General features: G+C 46.0%; 1 protein-coding gene across 1 annotated transcript in view; it reads right to left on the reverse strand.

The window, feature by feature from the left end:
* Positions 1-19,046, reverse strand: part of MAP3K13 (mitogen-activated protein kinase kinase kinase 13) — a 72,933-nt gene extending 53,887 nt beyond the window's left edge. The window contains exons 1-4 of the mRNA XM_058812221.1: positions 18,982-19,046; positions 18,397-18,518; positions 16,059-16,191; positions 6,612-6,726 (exon numbers count right to left, since the gene is read on the reverse strand). The gene's annotated coding sequence lies outside the window, so the exon portion shown is untranslated. The remainder of the gene's footprint in view (positions 1-6,611; positions 6,727-16,058; positions 16,192-18,396; positions 18,519-18,981) is intronic.
* Between the last annotated feature and the right edge of the window lie 733 nt (positions 19,047-19,779).

Raw genomic sequence — 19,779 nt, forward strand, 5'->3', positions numbered from 1 at the left:
ATCATACTGAAGCCCCAGGCAAGCATTCTAATGCTTCCTTAAACTCCTGCTTTTATCAAATTGCCCATTTTTACTGGACACATCTCTAGCCATATACACACACACACATATATATGTAAAAATTCATATATATGAACTTGTTGTATAAAAATCCTTCAGTGCTAAGATAATTCAGAAAAACTCATTTAACAGCATTCATTCCAAGGTCTCACAATAAGTTAAATTTCAATCCAACCTTACAACAGAGCTACTCCTTATGCAAGATGGATTTTTTGCCCAAGCATTTATCACACTTAAGAACAGAAACTTCAGTAAATATTACACATAAATGAAATGTATAATTGCACCCACTAGCTTAGGCATGGAGCTAAAAGGCCTGGCTTTTAAAAGCTGGCTACACAATGGCTCCCCTTGGCCTGTTTCAATCTAAACTATCACATTCAGCCACTCAAGCCAAAGAAGAGAAATTTTTAGGTGCACTCATCTCAAACTCTGACCTTTACTCTGTATCACCTGATGTCCAATACTGGCACCATTAATTTCCTTAAGGGAAGCAAATTCACTTCTGCACAACCCCACTTTTCACAGCAATGTAATTACAAACTTGCTTTGGCTGATGGCAGCAGCAGTTTTTGAACAACACCAAGTGCACCTCTGAAGGGATGAGCTCTTTTCAGAGTAAAGCAAAATGCAAACTGCAGTGACCTACACCTTACTCCACTACAGAGCTGTGCCATTTCTGGGGGAGAAACAGCAAAGGGAAATTTTCTGTACTGTACTAGGAGAAAGCAAATCATTTCATTTTTGAGATGGCACTTCCCAAAAACTGCCAATCATTTTAACTGCAAGAGACAGCACACTACATAAATGTAGGATGACTTTCTAGAGACATGCATCCAGAAAAGCCTTGGAGACACATAACCTGTTTGGAAACTCTTCTATCAGGAGAACATCAGGGCTGATTTCCATTTCCTGCTGTCTGTGCCTGAGAGAAGCAAGCACAGTTTGAGTTCACCACCAAGTTCTCTGTCCAGTTTCCCAGTGAACACTCTCCCATCCATGAGCAAGGCATTAAGCACCAGTTCATTGTGCAGCCTCCACTCTGCCCATGCTGAGGCTGGAAACAGAGAGGGCTGGCTGAGAGCTGGTATCAGCACAGGGCAGAGCAAATAAAGATACCAGTGTAATCACCTCTGAGATAAGGCAGCCAGTGCAAGCACAGCTGTCCACAAAATACACAGCAGAGAGGCAGGAATACAAAGTGTAAGCAGGAGCTCTGTTAGACCTGAAATTACCTGGGCTGAGATACAACATCCTCTGCTACTGTTTCAACATTCTGCCAAGCAAACATTAAGTTTTCCCCTTCTTACCTTCCCTCTCAGGACAGAGCACAACAATTTAAGAGAACACAGCTCCATTTTTCAAGTACAGCAGAAAAATACAAAGCAGCAGCACACAATCAGGTTTTGGGTGGTAAACTATGCACACTCTTTCCCCTCCTAAGTTACAGCTGTAATGGAGAATGCCAGGAGACAAGGGGGAATGGTTTTAAACTCAAAGATGAGAGATTTAGATTGGATGTTAGGAAGAAATCCTTCCCTGTGAGGGTGAGGAGGCCCTGGCCCAGGTTGCCCCATCCCTGGAAGTGTCCAAGGCCAGGATGGACAAGGCTGGGAGCAACCTGAGATAGTGGAAGGAGTCCCTGTCCATGCCAGGGGGTGGACTGAGATGATTTTCTAAGTCCCTTCCAACCCAAACCATTGTGGAATTCTATGAAACCATCCAGTTATTATGAGTCCTTTTTCTGCTCCATGTCATGTACCAGTGGCAGAGCCCCTGATTTCAGCCAGCCCTGCCCAGCCCCACCCAGGGATGCTCTGGCAGCACCAGCAATGCCAGGAGAAAGGCAGGACAGAGGTGTATGGTACCCACTGACAGCCAGCACCTCAAACCTCTGCCACAGGGCACTTCACAAAGCCTTGAAGGTGGATGGAACAGCAGCTGAGATTGCCTGCACTTGCCTTCATAGGCTGGGACCTTAACTGGAGCACACTAGAGTGCATTAGTAACAATTCTAGAAGAAAACAATACTGACTTCATTTACTTTTACAAAGCCTTTGCCCTCATCTTGGCTGACTGCAAGTGTCAAAGAAAGGTCAAAATAGCTTAATTTTCTTCTGCACTGGACAAAAAGGCATGAAGAACAGACAGCAAATTCAGCTTCCTTCATTTGCACTGGAGCTTAAGGAAGGAGAGAAGGAATTTATTATAATCAAATTGACCCCAGCATAAACTGGTTGCTTTTATCATCGTTGTGTAAACCAAAAGAGAGATAATCAGAGATTAAAGAAATTAAAAAAGATGCATCACTTCAAAGACAGTGGTTAGAATTTCAGTGCAAAAAAAGTGTGGTAACAGACATCAGAATACAAAAAACTGAGCAGCTTTCTAAACACAGCTACTCCAAAACAGCAGGATATGCAACCAGAGAATGGAGACCAAGCCCAGCTGTTAATGAATTAAATAAAAGTGGATTGTGGTCCTTATCAGTAATGCTGAATTCTCCTTTACTTGGAAGCACTGAGCAAACATTATTTTAACAGAAATGTAATTCTGCTTCAAGATGGCAAGTGCAATGTGCTTGAGAAACAATATAATCTTATTTGATAAAGGAACCTGCAGACAAACAATGCTACCTGGCAAATTTACAGTTTCTTTATTGCTGCACCTGTAACTATTAATCAGTATCCAAAAGTTACACATGACCAGAACATAATCCAACATTTTAAATGCATCCACACAATATTTAAATGTAGGAAAAATATATCTTGAAAAGAGAATTGTTTTACTCAGGCAGCTAGAAAAACCACCATGGGAAGCTGAAACAATGGCTCCTTTTCCCTCCAATGTGATTACAGGTTTTTACAGTTTATTCCCTCCATTAAATGCCAGACTAAAGTTCTCTGCTTAGCAAAAATTATTTTCTTAACAGCAGATCTTAATAAAAGAAAGATGTGCAGTGGTTTTAGTCTTGACACTTTCAAACTAAACTGGGCTGCAGACATCTCCTGGCACAGAAAGGTCCCAGACCAGGAATTCCTGAAGTTCTGTTCAGGGCAAGTTAATTACAGTGCAGTGGGCAAACAGCTCACCCCAGGCTGATGCTGACTGTACACTGTGCCATTAAGGGAAACCATCAGGCCACAGTGGTGATATTTCACATCCAGTTAAAGCCAAACAAATGGTTCCCAGCACAGCAGCTGAAACATCCCAGAAAGGCCACGTAGATCCAGCAGCCAGGCTGTCAAATCCACTGCTGTAACACTGGCTCTAAACTCAGTGTGGGGATGAATCTTATAGGTCTTCCTATGGGAAGCTGGGTGTGTCTCAGGCTGCTCACACTGCTTGTGCCACAGCTCAGCAGCACCTACTGGGCTTGCAGTTTGTAACATGGCACCCTTGGGATCCCCAGGAAAGAGAGGGAACCACACCATGAGTTGGATTTATTTAGGAGTCTTTGGAGGTGGCTGGGAGGGCTTCCCTTGGCAGAAGGGAATAAGCAAAGCCCTGAAGGAAGCATCAGTAAAATAAAGATGTAAATAGAAGTTGATGCAGCTCTGTCTCACAGCTCTGACCTCCAATGGCCTGGTCAGCTCCCCCAGAACAGTCTCAGCCATGCAGCACTGGAAACATCCTCTCTCTCAGAGAAAATGAGGATGGTAACTGATTATGGCTGGGCAGCATCATCCAGTTCTTGCCCCAGGTTCAAACTGTCCATCTTCTGTCAAGATGCAGGTTAAATTGATGGCATATTTTTGTCCTAATGAAACAAGAATTTCATCCACAAACACCAAGGCATTTTCAAATCCCATAAGGCCATTAGTGATGACATACTGGGGCAGACAGGCAAGGAGAGATCCTCCCAGGGACCTCTACACCTATTCAAGGTTTTAGAGTTAGGATAGAAGCCTGATACAGTCAAATCTCCACATGAAAAACAGACACAAATCCAGGCTCCAGACAAAACCCAGGGGTTATCCAATATCAGAAAGTGTGCACACTGCAAATCACTCTCATGGTGCATGGGCCAGTGGATAACAGGCCCTTGTCCCTTGCTAGTAGAGCTTCCCAGTGAGCACAAACGCTTGAAGCACCCTGTCCCTGTCCCCACAGAAGCCACAAAGCTCCTCCAGGAGATGCACCATGTCATCATATGTTACCCAGAGAGGCTGTGGCTTCCACACCCCTGGAATTGCTCAAGGTCAGGCTGGATAGGGCCCTGAGCAACCTGATCTAGTGACTGAGCTTTAAGGTCCCTTCCAACACAAACCATTTCATGGTTCTAGGATCCTACAATCATCCTGCAGCAGCTGCTGGAGAAGCACAGCTGCCAGAGCTGCAGCCCTCCCTGCAGCAGCCCAGCAGGAACAAACTGCTGAAGGCTCCAGTGACAGCTCTGAACACTGTGTGCTCCAGTGCCCCCCTGGGATGCACTTCCTTCCCATGCCCTGTCCTGCAGGAGGGATGGAGCCGGAGCAGGCACCACATCCAGCCCACAGGCCACCTGGCAAGGTGCCTCTGATCAAGAGCCAGGAACCAGAACTGTTTTACTGGAAATATCTCCAAGTATTTCCCAGCTACTGTTGAAAATCCCTCCATGAAGAAGGCTGGAACAGCTCCTGGCTCCAGTGCAGGTGCCTCTCCCCAGCTGCACACCGTGAGAAGTCCCTGTGCTGACAAAATCTGCTGGGGTTGTGATAGCAGCGAAGAAAACAGCCAGTAAACAATACACAAGAAGTAAGAACAAGTACTCAGAGCAGGAATACCAGCACAGCCTGGTATTTGCTTAGTGACTCATCCAGAGGATCTGTCCCTTTAGGCTTCTGGCCAGCATGAGAACAGGTAATAGGAGAGTGTATGAAATCACTGGAGCTCAGCTCCTCCTGACCTCTGAGAACAAAGAAGCCTTAGAACAGCAAAAAATATCCTCTTTTCACTCTTCACTCTGTTGCACAATCTTTCTCCACAGAGTAAAGTTGCACCTTTTACAGATTGGGAAAGGAGAAAGCAAGAGGCAGAGGAAGGATTTCTGCTCCTCCACACAACAGCAAAACACAGACTACACCAGAAAAGTATTTCCCAGTGAGATCCCCCCAGCTTTACAGGGTTTTTGGCAAAACATCTGAAGAGGACACTTGGAAAACACAGGCACTTTGGAAAGACAAGAGAGCTTTCAGAGCTCAGTCACACCTTTTGCTTTGGGGCTTTCAGGTTTCCATCCTTTTATGCAGAACTGTGCAGATCATTCCAGACACCAAAGAGCACCAATGAATGTGAACAGTATTTTTCTCTCCAGCTACAAGACTTTTCTTCCTCAACAAGTAAAATCCCTGACACTGCATCCTCTTGTACCTGTCAAGTCCTACATTCCTGAGAGGCTCTCCTGCTCCTACCAAGTATACAAATGTTCAAGGAACTCACATGGCTAATGAGCTTCAAATCTACAAAAGCACATGAAGAATTCACTCTAGGCTGAACTTCTACTGGGATTTTTACCTCACATGGAAAAGCATTTATGTACAAAAGGCCTGTGACACCAGTGCTGAACATTTTCAAGCAATTTCTGACCAGGCAGAATGACAACTGACAACCACGTATTTCTCACCCTTTACACTCCACTGTTGTCTTTGAGTTCCGAGCTGCTGGTTGGCTCATGACAAAAAACAAAAAAAAATATTAACAAAGCAGCCATCAGAAAGGCAAATTTATTAGCTTAATTTAAAAAAATAAAAATTAATGCTGCTAAGTGGGCAAACTTAGACCTACATAACTCATGGCTTCTTTTTAAACATTATTTATTAAAATGAGACTACAGTCTAAACCAAGATATTTTAAACCTTAACTGTCTCAGAAATGCTGGTTTTATTTCAATGTTGAGTGCAGGACTTATGTAACATTTCCCATTTTGATTTCTGTTACTAAAGGATTTTAAAACAAAACTGTATGGTCACTGCCTACAGCCCAAAGGGGGTGAGTACAAAAATAACATAAAAGATATCACAAACTCTACAAAACACAATTCTGATTTAATTTCATTCAAGCATTATGTTCTTTACTTTGAGGAAATTACTTTATCATCTTTGATAGCAAACACTCTCCTTCAGCTCTTCTGAACACTGAAAATATCATTTGAGGTATAACTGGAACAAGACTTGAAAATGCCTTATGTAATTTAATATCCTTGCCAAACTAAACCAAAGTTTGTCTTACAAGCTTAACTTTCTCATGCTGCAAATAAAACTGCAAATAAAACACCTACATTTTCTCCACTCACCAGAAAATATCTGTGTTCCCAGTGGCTCACTTCTTTCACTAAGCACTCCAGCTTTTTCAAAGGCTTCTGAATCAATGGTAATTCATTAGTGGAAAATATTCCCTGCTTCCTCCCTGTTTCTCCAGGCGATAAAATACACATTTTCACAAGCAAGTTTCCATGGGTTGTGCCAGCCCAGAGAGGCAGTGTCAGGCCAAGCTGGAATGAGGGTGGATCTGCCTTTGGTCAAGGCCCAAGACATCAAGCAGCTCATCTGTCACATACAAAACCTACTCACCTTCAGGACATGTTATTTTCCAGTAGCAAAGTGTGAAAAGGCTCATTTTGGAAGATGTAATGGTCCATCAGTTTTTGTCCTTAACTCTCTTTGCTGTTCCTCCCAAAATGGTGTTCTGGAGATATAAAAAGAACTTCAACTTAAAATACAGCTCAGATAAACACTAAATTTTTCCTGCTTTTTACCAAGCCCACTGAAAGGACACCTGAAACCCATCTGATGATCCAGTCACTGAATTACTGCTGTCTTATCTTAAAGGAGGCTGCAAGGAATTATTTCCTCACCCTTGCCACCCTCACAGCTTACACATCTACCATCCACAGTAGCATGCTGAGAATTCATCCTGAAGACTGGGAACAGACAAGGGACTTATTTAAAGTCATGCTGGTGCCAGAACTGAGAATTACACTGTGTTATCAGAAGTCCCTTTTCAGCTTGCCTGCTACATTTGACATACTGACATATATTTACTACACTCAGGTTTTTCTCCAAAGCATAAACACTGAACTGTTCTGCTGAATTTTGCTACAATTCCCTCAATAACAGATTACCTTCCTTCTCCTCACCAGAGACATTTGGGAATAACTGCGCAGCACAAGCAGTGCATTCCTTACCCTGCTTGGGACTAGAAGGAGTTGGACATATGTTTGCAAAATTAGGCTGAAAAGGCAAAGCAAAAGCACTGGGAGTGTAAATGAGTAAATGTCACGTTAGAAGCAGTTTCCCTGGCAGTCCCATTTCACAGCCAAAATAATTAGATCACTAGCAAGAAACATCCCAAGTAGCTAAATGGTGTGTTATGAGATTAACCAAGGTCACTTCTCTTACATCCAGCTTTCTAAAAAGATGCCTCCCCCAAAAACTTAACCCTAGGGCTCCATCCAAATTAAAAATTCACTGTTGATGTATATCAGTACAAACCAAATCAAAGTACTCCAGAGCCTGCCAAGTGCTGACTGCCCAAGGAAAGGCCACATGCCTTCTAAGTGAGAGAAATCTCCATTTGAGAGCCACCTAAACTCTGAGACTGCTGCTGCTGCTGGGTGTTCAGAGATAACTGCCAACTCATTAAAATCCCACGTTAGAAGTTTATTAAATATGCAAACATTAATGGAATAGGACTAGCAGCTACTTAGGCAGATAAAATTTCAGCGTGGCGCATCCCGCAGTTCCCGTTATCAATGTTGTTCCTTTTGGAAGCATCTGTCAGAGTCACAAAGTTGCTCAGGACACTGAAACCCTTCAGCTCTTTCAGATTACTCAGGTCACCCTCTGAATGTTCCCCCTAGCCTAGAAAGGATTTCTGCTTCCCAATAATTACAGCTCAGTATCTACTGTCCATTTCCACTTTCACACATCACTGCTGGAGATGTAAAATATCCCCCAGGGTTTTTCTCCTTTTGGGAACATCAGCAGGACAAGTCCCACAGCTCTTTGCAAGCTCACAGGTACAGAGGTTTGACACATATCCCAAACTCACAGTCCTTGTCAACTTGCTGCTGGAAGAACTACAAAGGGAAGAGCAGAATCATACAGACAACAGGGATTAAAGAGGAGTGCTTAAAAAGCTGCTCTGCTGAACTTCAGGTGACTCCACACATGCAGGTGTGTGCAGAGCTCTGCCTGGAGCTCCTTCTTTCTCAGCTCAGCTCTCTCCCACACAAGCATCAGTCCCTCACACCACTCTCAGCACATTTTGCTCCACAAAATGCAGTTTCATTCCTGGGTTACTCTGCAAAGTCCCAGTGCCTGGTGTGTCAACAAACCTCCAAGGTTTTGCTGTAGAGTGACATCAGACTTGGAATGGTTCTTCACTAATGCTATCAGTATAATCTGAGTTAGCCTGAGAGAAAGGAGGACAAGAAGTATCACTCATCACACAGAGAATAAACAAGCCCCTAAGAATCCCTAATGCACCTCCAGGTGACTGGCAATAGCCTTGCTCTCTCAGTGGCTTCAAAGAATGTCTGGAAGATTTAATCCTCTAATTATGGAAAAATAAGTGTGGTCTGGCACCACCTTCTTGGAGATGTGAGGTTTCTGCAAAAAGAAGGAAATGAAATCTTGGGGAACAACCTTGGGAAAAGCATGATTTATAGGGGAAGAAGAAAAATTAAGGAGTATGAAGTGACCTCTAAAGAAAACACTGAGCTCAAAGAGGCTGAGCAGGTTCTTTACCACCACCTTTCCTGGTTCCAGTCACAGCCTGGAGAAGTGAGGGCTCTTATAATCGTCAACAACTTCCCAGAACCAGCACATGGGATGCAACACTGAAGTTTGTGTTTCCTTCAGCCCTGCAACCATATGGGCCTCTCAAAATAGAAGGTTCAAGGATGTCTTGGCCAAGAGGGATCAACAAAATCCCCCATCCATCACCTGATGCAACACCAGGCATCACATGTTGCAGAACCTTGAGCAGCAGCCAGTTTGAGGTCAGGCACACAATAGCCTCCCACTCCATGAACCAGGAAGCAGGGCTTAGGTTTAGATTTTTTAAAGGAGAACTTAATTATTTGGGAAATTAAGACAAAGAGGGACTTCAAGGTAGTCTGGGTTCTGAAAAGGGTCCTGACTAAATCTCATATGGATTCTGGGGACTGATCTTTGCTGCTTCAGTGTGTTCAGAAAGACAGAAAAGCAGCCAGCTCACAGCTGGCCCCAAGGTCAGCTATTCCCTGACATAGCAAAGGAAAACCCACACAAATCCTTTTATCTCTCAAGAGAGATCATGATGACTCTCTGTTGCAGGTAGTACATTTTGGCCCTAGACACAGGGAGAAATGACTGTGCAAACATTCCCTAAGGCTCTGAGCACTAGGAGGCTTCTACACAGGTATGTGCTGTGTCAGCTGCCCACTTGGTCAGTCCACTGAGCTCCTCAACTTGACTGCACTACACAGAGCACATCAACAGTTTGGATTATCTCTGCCCAGAGAGCTCCTGCCTGCAGGAACATGCAATGGATGACAGAACACAAAACCATACTTGTAGCGTACAGGCAGCACCCTTGCTCTGCCCACCAGGCTGCAGGAGGAACCTTTAGCCATGAGAACACACTAAATCAGTTAACCAGCAGCAGTATTTCCTCCCAGGACAGACAGACAAACACACTGAAAGTACAAGACACTGTGCCTTGGGGAATGTAAATAACCCATTAAAGAAGAGCTCTGTTTGTAAAGGAACCAGGGAGGCCACAGTGCTCTGTGCCAGCTATATGACACACTGACCTGTGCCCAGGGGCAGGAGTCATTCCACCAGCCACTAAACATTCTTACTCCCAAAGTGTGTTTCACCCACTGGTGAGCTTTAGTGTCCAGGCTGTAAGGAAAACAGGTAGAAAACAAATGATTCTATGAAAACTCAGCCATCCATCTGCCACCTGCTGAGGTCCATGGCAACACCAGCATGAGAGCCCAGCATTGTTTCCTCCATCATCATGGAGGTGTCAGCAGCAGCACTGGGTACACAGCATCAGTGGGAAACTCCTCTCACTCCTCTTTGAGGGATACCTGAGTAGCCCAGACACAGGGAAGGATAACATTGCAAGGAAATTTCATCCCCCTTAGCACTGAGCCATCCTGCCACAGGCCAGAGGTCACAACTGTAGTGGCACCAGCTAGGAGTGACAATGGAACCTCACAAGACAGGCTGGCACACAGATCCAGAGGATGCTGGGGACAATGCCCTCTATCCATGAGTTTTAGGGTAGATCTGTTGAGCTAAGATAGAAGCAACCAAAACTCACAAGTGTCTGAAATGTGGACAAGGTGTTTCCTGGCAACAGCAACAAGCCATGGAGTAAAATGAAAGTAAAATGAATGTTTTCTCAGCACTTTGCTGTCGGGTGACCTCGCTAGCACCCTTCTGCAGGAGACAGGATCCTCTGTGACAGCACCACCAGCAGCAGCTGACCCAGCACAGTGACCAAAGCTGACACTGCTGCACTCCCCTCTGCTCAGCTCCAAGGTTGGATTCCTGACCATCTTCTCCCCAAGGAAACTCCAAAAATAGCCTCTGCTCACTCAAGGGAGACCATGCCTGAATAACCCAGAGGCAGGGCCTTTGTTCACAGCCCACACCACTGCAGCTCCCTGCTCTGGAGGTGGATGAGAGGAGAAATGTAGGCCACACATGCAGAGAGAAAGAGACATGCAGAGTTCAGAGATGCCAGAGATCCCACTGGCAGAGTCAGCAATGAATGCCCATTAAAACAGCCTGCAAGTGCTGGGGTACAGCTCAACACGAGCCAGGCAGGCTAAGGGCACAGCACACCTCATCAGAAAGCTAAAAACTTGTGGGATATTTCCCCCACTAAACCGCCTGATGAATCATTAAAGATATCTTTGTGATGTAACTATTCAGACTTACACAAAGAAGCCTTGTAATTAGCTCTCAAAGTAATCCTCTGGCCACCATCTGGAGCTCAGCCTAAACCTTGACCTCAGTCCCAGCAGACAGGCACACATCCGTGACACACACCTGACAGTGAGTCACACTGCTGCCCTGCATTCACTAAGTGCACCAACTTGACAGGAATGCTAAAATCTTGAGCCACTTTTTGCTCTACAGGTTCTTCAGTTCACACCCATCATACTTAAGGAAATAGTTTCAAGCATATAAAGTTAAAAAGCAAGAGTCATCAATCCAATCCTGCATCTAAAACAAAATGTTTCCTCCATCGAAACCTCAGTTTATAGTAAACAAAGCTGACACACAACATACCCAACCTTCTTCCAATAACACAGGAGGAACATCTTCCTAGAAGCAGATTCTGACAGAAAACAGACTTACCACAGATATAAAATAACTTATTCCCCCAGGAATAGACAGCTCAAAATATTTTACTATTAAAGGATGGCAAAATTCTTTCACCTAAAGCACCATAAATGACTGGATGTTCTTTTTTTGCTAAAACCTTTTGATTAGTTTGAAATCCCTATTCCCCACAAGCAAATAAAATCTAAGATGGCTACCACCTCTTCTAAAGCGTCTTAGCTAGAGAAAAATTAGTTTTCTTTAATAGACAGCTCTGTGTTGCTTTTTGAGCTCCCCACAGCAAAGCAGTCAAGAACGATACATGCCACATCAACAAGAACAAAATTTATCTTGTTAGTCCCAGAGGAATTCTATTTCCAATGAAGTTCAGCAAGCAGATTTTAGACTTTTGTGAAAAAGCCCACAAGACAAGGAAAGATGGATGGAGCAGTGAAAGTGCTGAAACAGTTATTGCTTAGTTCATATCTGAGAGCAAATCTCTGCAAGAATGAGAAATGTTTATTTTTTCTAGGGATCACGTGTCTATAAAGCACAAAGAGCCTTCTGTAGTAGGAGCCATGGTCCCAGAGCAGAGACCTCCTACCAGCTGGGCTCCTGGCACACACAATTCCCTCCAGCTCCAGGGATGGTGAAATACAAATAAGAGCAAGACTGGAACAGACCACCACATGTGGAACCACCAGGAGACCCCAAACTGTGATCATTTCACTACACAGAGACACACTGGGGCTGTCACCACCGCCAGGTACAAACATGGTTGTCCCCCTCACATCATGCAGACCCCCAGCTCTGGCCATGGAGACACTATGGGGGGTTTCTGAGCCTCCTCTGGGACCACTCCCCACAGCCAGATTGGCTTCAGTTTGGCAGGGGGTGGTTTGAAGTGATTATCTTTGCCACAACACCTTTCTCCTGGCGGCAGTTTCAGTGGGGATTGCTCAAGACCAAAGTTCTACACAAGTCAATATTTAACTTCAGCTCTGCCCTGCTGAGACCCACCTGGAATACTGGATATGGTAATTTAATAAAGATTATGCTGCCATTTCTAACAAAAAAAAAAAAAAAAAAAAACAGGCAAATTATCTTCTTCATGAGAACTCGTGAAGAAAAATTCTACAGGAACAGCAGTTAGAGTCAGCATAAGTAATTTTAATAAGGGAACTAAAGGAAAATGCTTCCAGGAAAGGAGATCTAAACAATGGGAGGTGTACACTGCAGAGCAGGTTCAAGGCAGGGGCAAGAGCCACACAGCAAAAAGCATTTAAAAACAAACCACACACAAATGCTGGAAATTCAGCATTTGGCCCAAAAGTAGCATTTTAACATTGCAATTAAGCCATTAATCTATGTCACAGAGACTTGCATATGTCTTGCACATTACAAGGACAAGCATTTATTCTCCACTAATTACCACTAACTATGACCTGCTGTCCTAACACAGGCTTTAAAATAACACAATAAACAAAAGTGATTTTTCCAGGCTAATTGTTCCTAGTCTTAGTGAGGGTAAGAAAACTGCTTGTATTAAAAAAAATTCTCTGCATGCACCTGATATAAATTTTTGCCAATAGTCTCACCTTTTATCTTTTTGGAGAGCTTTCTGCTGTGAGAAACAGCTGTTAACATACAAATCAGGCCAAAAGTGAGCAACTGAGAGTAATTCCTTCTTTCCTACATCTGTTTCAACTCTTTATCCACCTGTTCTATTGTGATTTCTTTATTTGTTGTTAGCACTCCCACCTTTACATTTAGCAAAAGCTGGTTTTGTTCTCTAAACCAGAACATCTGTTGTAGCAATGATTCCTGTGCAGTTATGGGTGAAAATCACCCCAGACACCATTCCAAAAATGCCCCAGGTCTGTATTTCTAACCCTTCACAGGCACCAGTCTGGTCAGCACCCAAAATGAAACTCTGTCAGCAAACAAAAATATTTCTGCTGGGAGAGTGAAAGGAAGAGGCTGAGGATATCAGGAACATCTGGAAATAAGGAGTAGTTGAAAGCACAGCTTTCATACCAAAAAGATCCAAAACAAAACAACAAACACCACCAAAAAGCCAAGTCACAAACACCAGGACTGTCCAAAGTGTAGCCTCGGGGAACACTTTCAGGAGCAGCTTAACTGGTTCTGATCGCTCTCACTGCCTAATGGGTGGCCTGCCTCTCCCTGCTGGATGCACAGACACAGCTCCATGGATCCAATTTCCATATGGTGCTCATTGCCAGTGGGTTTGGCACCTGAATCTAGCCCACCACACCACCACTGACACCTGCACTTGAGGAGCAAGGAAAACAGACAAGCAGAGGGATGGAAAAAAGGTGCACAGGGCTCCCCTTTCCAGCAGTAATATAATATCAAACCTGTTCCTGAAATTCCATGCTTCCAGATCCACAGAGTTACCACAAAAATGCAAGTTTTCACAGTTCAAATGCCTCCTTGGAGCAATCAGATCATGACTCCACTCCATTTCGGAGAGAATGCAGAAAGTATTTACCTTTATTTTTCTGCTCTGCTTTGAAAATGTGACCAATATACTAAGAGCAACCTACCTCTGAAGCAGTAAAACTACAGGTTGAAAGAACAACTGCAAGTGAAGCCACAGCAAGGTCTCAGCACTTTTCAGCAGCAAAATATCCACAGAGCTCAAACAAGAGAGGAAGCAGGTTCCTGTCTGGCTTATCTAAAGGTTTTATTTCCATTGCACTACAGCTGCAGGTGTTACACCCAATTGCCATCCATTTAGCACAAATGAGACACAGTACAAGATTGTGCCCAGGGCAGTGCCCTTCCCTACAAGGAGAAAAGAGGAATGGTTTGGATTGAAAGGGTTTTTAAAGCTCAGCTCATTCCATCCCCTGCCATAGGCAGGGACACCTTCCACTATCTCAGGTTGCTCTACGCCCTGTCCAACCTGGCCTCGGACACTTCCAGGGCTGGAGTAGCCACAGCTTCCCTGGACAGCCTGTGCCAGGGCCTCAGCACCCTCACGGGGAGGAATTCCTTCCCAATATCCCATCTCACCCTGCCCTTTGGCAGTGGAAAGCCATTCCCCTTGTCCTGGCACTACAGTTCCTGCCTTCCCTCATTAACTTAAGAGCTGCACTTCCCTGGGCTAAGCCACATAGCCCAAGTGAAGCATCCACTGAACTCATCCCAGCCACTCTCCCAAACTTCTGCCAGCTGAGAGAAGCATCAAAACTCCTACACTTCTTTCACTTCTTTTTTTTTTTACTGGAGAGGGCACAAAACCATTGGAGCCTGTTGGTCTTTGTTGTTGTCAGCAGCCCCCAGACACGATCAGGACAGACACCAGAGGCTTAGCCCCGGCGGGATTTGCTCCGGGCTGTCTGGCGACCGACTGAAACGCTTCCTGCTGCCCGGAGAGCAGCGATAACACTGGGGACTGCCACCTGCCTCCAAGAGCCGCCGCCAGCACCTCGGCGGCGGCTCTGACCGCTCTCTTAAACTGGAAAAAGTCCCTTTTTTTATATCAAATATACAAGCGTGAGGGCTCCGCGCCTGCAAACAGGACCGCAGTGTCCTGAGCACCCCATTCCCTGAGCACCCCCATTCCCCGAGCATCTCGTGCCCCTCAGTACCCCTAATTCCCTGAGCACCCCGTGTCCCTCAGCACCTCCATTCCTGAGCACTTCATGTCCCTCAGGACCGCCATTCCCCGAACATCCCGTGTCCCTCAGCACTCCCATTCCCCAAACATCCTATGTCCCTCAGCACCCCCATTCCCCGAGCACCGCGTTCCTGGGGCACATCATTCCCTCAGCACTCCGTCACTCGGACACGGCGTTCCCTGAGCATCGCGCTCACTGCGCCCTCCGTTCCCGGTGGCCCCCGTACCCCCGCGCTCCCCGTTCCCTGCGCAGCCCGCACCCAGGCGCTCCCCGTTACCTGCGCAGCCCTCTCCCGCAGCTCCGCGTCCCCGGCCGGCTCCGCCCCGCGCCGTACCCGCAACGTCACCTCCGGCAGCGCGCCGGCTGCGGGAGGCTTTTAAGACGGGGGCGGGGCCTGAGCGGTGTGGGTGGGGTGACGGGGCGTGGCCGAGAGCTGCAGGAGCACAGGCGTGTCTGAGGGGGCGCGGGCGTGATTTAAGGCATGGGGGCGGGGCCTGATGGAGCGCGAGCACGTCGGGGTGTGGGCGGGGTCTTGGGTACGGGCGGAGGGGTTTGAGGGGGAGTGGGCGGGGTCTGCGGGCCGGTGGTGTCTGTGCGTGTGGGCGTGGTCTAATGAGACGTGGGTGTGGTCTAGTACTGCATGGGCGTGGTCTAATACTGTGTGGGTGCGGCCTGATGCGTGGGCGTGGCCTGCGGCGGCGCGCGGGAGGGTTTTGGGCGGGAAGGCGTGAGGCGACCTTGGGCTGTGCCCGTGAGCGGCCGGCCGGACCCGCAGCGCCTCCGGGCGGACCCGTGAGGGGCTGGCTGGTCGAGACGTGCACCTCGGACCGTCCTCAGGCGCTCCCGAAGAGCCCTGAGCCGGGCGGGATGTGTGCAGGAATCCCAGCTGCCGAGAACTGGGACAGCATCACCTGCGTGGGCTGGGACGGACAGACGAGCACCGTACTGAGCGCGATAAGGGCGGCCAAAGAACCACTCGGTGTCTGAGGTTTACCCTGTTTTCGAGTACTTGGTGATAGCAGCCCCAGTTTTCTAATATTACCTGTCAGTTCTCTCAACAGCCGGTTACAGCCTTGCCTGGCCAAACTGGATATTAGGATGCCAAGCTTTGACTACTTTTAACACTGTTGTTTACTGCTGGACACAAGAGTTTCTTTAGTGCTACATCAACGAATCTGGAAAGGAGAACAGAAAAACATATTGATTACGTGTATCTTGTTGTCTCCTTCCAGAAATATCCCTCCACAGCCACTGGTGTCGGTTTTGTTGTGAGCACATGAACATTTATTTCTCATCTCAGCCTTCTGCAGCCATCACCTACTGTCACTCAGTCCAACTCCTCGTGTTGTTCCAGGGTGTTGCATTATTCCATGGGATGCCAGTGCAGCAGAACAGCACCTTGAAGCGCGTGAAATGCTGTGAGTGAGGGCACTGTCACCTTGTTCTTTGTCCTGTGGTGTCCCCAAGTCTTCTATAGTATTCTTGGTTGCTCCTAAGGAAACCCACGTTGATTTAGCACTAAGGGAATGGGATCCTTGGAGCACTGAGGAATTTTTCTGAAACTGCTCTGAATTTCCCTTCAGGCTTCTGTTTTCTGTGGTTGCCCTGGAAAGGTCCAAGGTCAGGTTGGATGGGGCATGGAGCAACCCGGGATAGTGGAAGGTGTCCCTGCCCATGGCAGGGGGCTGGAATGAGATGGGCTTTGAAGTTCCTTCCAGCTCAAACCATTCTGTGACTCTCACTCCACAGCATCCCTGCTTTGTCGTGTATCATCCCACAAGGAAGGTCTCTCCCTGCACAAGCAATACCACGGCTTGCCACGAGGTGTTGCTTTGCAACCACGCAAAAATCAGAGCTCAAAAGTCACGAGGCAGGCTTGTAATATTAAAAATAACAAACATACTTTGTTCTGGCAGGGAAAAATCGAGGTTATACCTTTGAAATGGCAATTTTTATTTAAGATAATTTAGATCTTAAATGCCCAGTGTGGCACAGAATGAGATAAATACTGGAAAACCCACTCAGTGGGAAATGCTGTGAATTTGTACACTGCTAACATATTTGTCAACTAGCTTTATGTGTGCAAAGTTGTCCATGGCTTTGTGTTTGCAGGGCTGGATGCTAAAATATACATAAATACAGACCAGGCTTGATGCAGTGGGGTTTCAGAGGGGTAATCCTGACTTTCAAGAAACCAAGGAGAAGAGTACAGCCTCAGAAAGACAAAAATCCTTCAAGGCCAGGTTGGAGCAACCTGAGATAGTGGAAGGTGCCCTGGCCATGGCAGGACATGGAGTGAGATGAGCTCCAAGGTCCTTTTCAACCCAGACCAGTCTGGGATTCCATGCTAACAGCTGTCATGCTCACAGGGCTGTGTCTCTGCTCTCCACACCTGCACACACACATTTTAAAGAAATATGAGCTGTTTGTTTCTAAGGGGCAATGCAGAGTTGGGTATACAACTGTTCTCCACCTGCATAGTAGGTTTTAAGTTATTAAACATAGTAACAGGGGCAAAGTTAACTATGCAGTTAACTGTGCCCAGACTTACTTTACAAGACAAAACAGGAAGCAAAGATTCCATGACATTTAAAAACTTTTTTACTACAGAAAACAAACAAAAAAACCCACAAAAACAACTCCTCAAAGGGTATCGAGTTAGGACAAAAAGGTTTTTAAATATGTCTGTATCACACCAAGCTGAAATAACCTTCATGGCTGACAGAAGCTGAGGCTTTTCAGCAGAAATTCAAACTCTTCAATAGGAGGATATTCCATGGCCACAGTGTGCCTCACTGTGTGGCTGTAGTTATCACACTTGCTCCAGCTGTGCCAGCCCTGAGGCACCAAACTCCAGCTCACTGAGGCTCTGGGAGGCAGAGTTTTGGAGACAGTGCAGAAAAGAAATGTAAAGTTATCAGAGGATAACTCCTAAGGGTGTGATAACCAAAGGAGACTTTGAAAACTATTTTGTCATCAAATGTTTACCAGTATTGGCTTTTACCACACATGAAGGGGTCAGACAAAGATTACAAAGGTTCAACAGCTCTTTTTACACCAGATAATTTTTAAGGGGGGGGGGGGGGGGGGGGGGGGAAGGCCATAGCTGTACAAGGGAAACCAGAAAACAGTTGTTGGATTTAGCTGGCCCTCCAGGCTGTCATTTCAGCAGCAACGTGTAATTCAGGCCTGAAATTTAGACCAGCTGATGACAAGAACCAGTAAATTTTCAGAGTTCCTGCCCCTCTCAGCACTGTGGCCATGGGCTTTACCACAAATCTCCATTCACATTGCCAATACAACTGATAAGACCTTCCATGTTCCTCAGAGGTGGTTCCCAAAGAAATACTTTACTCCTCCTGGGACATTACCGCACTCACCTTTGCCAGTCTCTCTGGGTGCAGCTGTCAAAAAAAGCATTTTCCAGGAATCTTTGTTCTGTGTGAATAAGGTTAGAGCAAATCAAGGTGCTTCTTCTGGAGTACCTTGCAGCACAGATATACTGGAATAAAAATTAAGCAGAGGCTCCTATAAATAAAACACTTGTTTTTATCATTGAGCACTTCCTGAACCAGCTGATGATCCCAGGGGGCTGTAGGAGACTTGACATATTTGTGTTGCTCCAGCTCAGAAAGAAACAGGAATCTTTTTTTTTCTACTATGGCACTTTCTGAGGGGTTCAGAAGAAAAAGCACAACATTCACATCCATTAACATGTGTCATTCTAGTACTGGAGTTTCTAAGGATTTGCTATTCCTGTCTTAGGATCCTTTCCCAGAGCTTGGTGCTGGGTGTATTTTCTGACCATTATCCTCTAATGCGTGGTCAAAAGAGCAGTAATCAGAGGGGTCTGGAACAGTGAGATCTCTTTTCTTTTGGCAGCCCTAGGGCTAAAGAAAGCTGCCTGTTAGTCACCTTATGGCAGGGGTTCCATACTGCTGTCTCCTATCACAAGGGTTTCATACCTTCTTGGTGTTTCTCACAGGCAGCTTCCCAGAGCACTGACACTTTCCTCTTCACAAAGCAGCCAGCTGACTCCAGTTCCCTTCTCACCCAGCCACCCCACTCTTTTATAGCATCTTCTTCTCATTGCTTACAGCTGTGGCCTGTTAAAGCCAGGCCTGCTCCTAATCTTTGATAATTGGCCCAGCTGCAACTCCTTAGGGGTAAGATTACTTTCTACACTATCTTTATTTTCTTATATTCTATCCCCCTACAGCTGCCGCCTTGTCCTGTGGTTCCACAGCCCACAGCTGCTTTCCAGGGAAGCACAAAGTGCCTGGCAGCCCCTGCACAGCTTTAGAACAGCAGGGCTGACAGAAACCTGCACAAGCCCTTGGGGAACCACACAAATCTGCAGGAACAAACTGGACCATCCATAACATTTTGCCAAGGTGAAGTGCAGACAGGCTCTGCAACCTGCTCCCCTCCCATGTGCAAGATCAGCTCAGATGTTGCAGAGCTGCACAGCCTTGGCTCTGATTGCAGTGAAAACAGCAACACTGGGAGAGGAAAACAGCCAGAAGCATTACTGGGGCCTGTACCAGCCACTTGTGTTTCCCCATTGGTTTGGGAACTGGATTTCAGCTCAGGCCTTTGCACTTGGTCATTGCACAAGTTGCAAGACTTAAAATTTCTCTGCTGTACACACTGAAATGCATTTCTTCTTCTCACTACCAAACTCCATCCATCCTGAAGGAAAAAGGGAAAAAAAAGACAAGAATAAGTCCTACAACCTTAAATATTACTTGAACTTTTCCATA

The sequence above is a fragment of the Ammospiza caudacuta genome, chromosome 11 (assembly GCF_027887145.1).
Source record: "Ammospiza caudacuta isolate bAmmCau1 chromosome 11, bAmmCau1.pri, whole genome shotgun sequence".
In the NCBI taxonomy this organism is placed as follows: domain Eukaryota; kingdom Metazoa; phylum Chordata; class Aves; order Passeriformes; family Passerellidae; genus Ammospiza; species Ammospiza caudacuta.